Source organism: Rattus rattus, chromosome 3 (genome assembly GCF_011064425.1).
Source record: "Rattus rattus isolate New Zealand chromosome 3, Rrattus_CSIRO_v1, whole genome shotgun sequence".
NCBI classification, from domain to species: domain Eukaryota; kingdom Metazoa; phylum Chordata; class Mammalia; order Rodentia; family Muridae; genus Rattus; species Rattus rattus.
The window spans coordinates 28546826-28550117 of record NC_046156.1 but is presented as its reverse complement, the minus strand read 5'-3'; the positions used below and the strand labels follow the sequence as shown (position 1 = coordinate 28550117).

Below are 3292 nucleotides of genomic sequence, written 5' to 3'. Positions count from 1 at the left end.
AATTCATAGGGTTTCTCTTTAGTATCTGTTCCTATATTTCCTTTGAGAGTCTGATGACTTGCAAAGGCTTTATATTTAAAGGGTTTCGCTCTAGTATGTGTTCCTTTATATATTTGAAGAGTTTGATGATTTGCAAAGGCTTTACCACATTCCTTACATTCATAGATTTTTCTCTTTAGTGTGTGTTCCTTTATGTGTTTGCAGATATTACTGACTTGAAAAGGCTTCATCACATTCATTACATTCACAGGGTTTCTCTCTAGTATGTGTTCTTTTATGTACTTGGAGATGATACTTTCGGGAAAAGGTTTTACCACATTCACTACAGTTATAGGGTTTCTCTCCAGTATGTGTTCTTTTATGTACTTGGAGATGACACTTTTGGGCAAAGGCTTTACCACATTGATTACATTCATAGGGTTTCTCTCCAGTATGTGTTCTTTTATGTATTTGAAGTATTTGATGACTTACAAAGGCTTTATCACATTCATTACATTCATAACATTTCTCTCCAGTATGGATTCTTTTATGTATTTGAAAATATTGCTGAGATGAAAAGGCTTTATCACATTCATTACATTGATAGGGTTTCTCTCTCGTATGTGTTCTTTTATGTACTTGGAGGTGATGATTTTGGGCAAAGGCTTTACCACATTGATTACATTCATAGGGTTTCTCTCCAGTATGTGTTCTTTTATGTATTTGAAGTACTTGATGACTTACAAAGGCTTTACCACATTCATTACATTCATAACATTTCTCTCCAGTATGGATTCTTTTATGTATTTGAAAATATTGCTGAGATGCAAAGGCTTTATCACATTCATTACATTGATAGGGTTTCTCTCCCGTATGTGTTCTTTTATGTACTTGGAGATGACACTTTTGGGCAAAGGCTTTACCACATTGATTACATTCATAGGGTTTCTCTCCAGTATGTGTTCTTTTATGTATTTTAAGTATTTGATGACTTACAAAGGCTTTATCACATTCATTACATTCATAATATTTCTCTCCAGTATGGATTCTTTTATGTATTTGAAAATATTGCTGAGATGTAAAGGCTTTATCACATTCATTACATTGATAGGGTTTCTCTCCCGTATGTGTTCTTTTATGTACTTGGAGATGATACTTTTGGGCAAAGGTTTTACCACATTGATTACATTCATAGGGTTTCTCTCCAGTATGTGTTCTTTTATGTATCTGGAGACTTTGATGACTTGCACAGGCTTTACCACATTTACATTTATAGGTTTCCTCTCTAGCATGTGTTTCTTTATGTACTAGGAGATATTGCTGACTTGAAAAGGATTTACCACATTCATTACACTCATAAAGTTTCTCTCCTGTATGTGTCCTTTTATGTAATCGGAGATATTGCTGACATGCAAAGGCTTTACCACATCCATTACATTCATAGTGTTTCCCTCCAGTATGTGTTCTTTTATGTACTTGGAGATGACACTGCTGTGCAAAGGCTTTGCCACATTCATTACATGCATAGGGTTCTTCCATATTGCCGTCTCCCCATTTGTATCCTAAAATATAATACAGGAAAATATAGGACATATTATTTGAAATTCTACAACTGTTATTATCCTCATTGAACCTTAGAACATACCTTAAATATGTAACATTTTCACAATTGAAATTACAGAAGAACATCACTAACCCAGAAAAAAACTTTTGCTCATATTTTAAGAAACTGAAAAAAAAATCACAGTCTTACCTATAGCAGTGAGGTTCCTGTAGGTCTCCACCATCACATCTTTGTACAGCCTCTTCTCAGAAAGATCCAGCAAGGCCCATTCTTCCCCAGTGAAATTTATTTGAACATCATCATAGTTCACAGCATCCTAAAATATACGATAAATGTGTACAACAGAAAGTATAATACAGAGGTGGAGCCTGAACCTCACTGATCCCAGCCCACAGCTCCCTGCTCCCAAATCCCGTGGGAGGAAGAACTCACCTCCCAGACAGGTGGGCACTCCTGAGACTGCAGGGTAGGAGAGACCACCATTACTGCCCACACTTGCCCACATCCCTGGCCCAAGAGGAAACTGTATAGGGCCTCTGGGAACAGAACAATAGGGGCACTCAACCCTGCAGTCCAGACACCGCCCTGATCTGAAGGGACCAGGTCAAACAGCTCCCTGCACCCAAATCCCATGGGAGGGAGCACTAAACCTTCAGAAGGGCAGATACGCCTGGGAACCCAGAGGAGACTACACTCTGCCTACATTTCTGACTATAGAGGAAAACAACAAGAGCCATCTGGGCCCCCAGTGCACAGGAACCCGAGCAAAGGCTGGGCAGGCCCTTCTGGTTGCTGCCCAAATGGACAGCTGAAATGCAGTCCCCAAGGAGCAACTTCAGGCGTGAGACCAGAAATAAGACCAACTATTCTGCTCCAAGTGACCTGCCTGGTGGACTCAGGACACACGCCCACAGGAACAGCTGAGGACCAGCAGACAGAAAAAACTACAGGCCTGAAAAAGAATACTCTGTTCCCATAACAGGCTGAAATAAAAAAGGAAAACAGGTCTACAGCACTCCTGACACACAGGCTTATAGGACGGGCTAACCACTGTGAGAAATAGCAGAACAAGGTAACACCAGAGACAACTTTATGGCGAGAGGCAAGCGCAGGAACCCAAGCAACAGAAACCAAGACTACATGGCATCATCGGAGCAAAATTCTCCCACCAAAGCAAACAATGAATATCCAAACACACCAGAAAAGCAAGATCTAGATTTTAAATCACATTTGATCATGATGATGGAGGACTTAAAGAAAGACATAAAGAACTCCCTTAGAGAAATGCAGGAGAACATAAATAAACAAGTAGAAGCCTATAGAGAAGAATCAAAAAAAAAATCCCTGAAAGAATTACAGGAAAACACAATCAAACAGGTGAAGGAATTTAAAATGGAAATAGAAACAATAAAGAAAGCAAAAAGGGAGACAACCCTGGATATAGAAAACCAAGGGAAGAGACAAGGAGTCGTAGATACAAGCATCACCAACACAATGCAAGAGATAGAAGAGAGAATCTCAGGAGCAGAATATTCCATAGAAATCATTGACAAAACTGTCACAGATAATGTAAAATGGTAAAAGCTACTGGTCCAAAACATATAGGAAATCCAGGACACAATGAGAAGATCAAACCTAAGGATAATAGGTATAGAAGAGAGTGAAGACTCCCAACTCAAAGGATCAGTAAGTATCTTCAACAAAATCATAGAAAAAAACTTCCCTAACCTAAAAAAAGAGATACCCATA

General features: G+C 38.9%; 1 pseudogene; it reads right to left on the bottom strand.

Moving 5' to 3' along the window:
* Positions 1-530: 530 nt before the first annotated feature.
* On the bottom strand, positions 531-1172 carry LOC116896255 (annotated as a pseudogene).
* Between the last annotated feature and the right edge of the window lie 2120 nt (positions 1173-3292).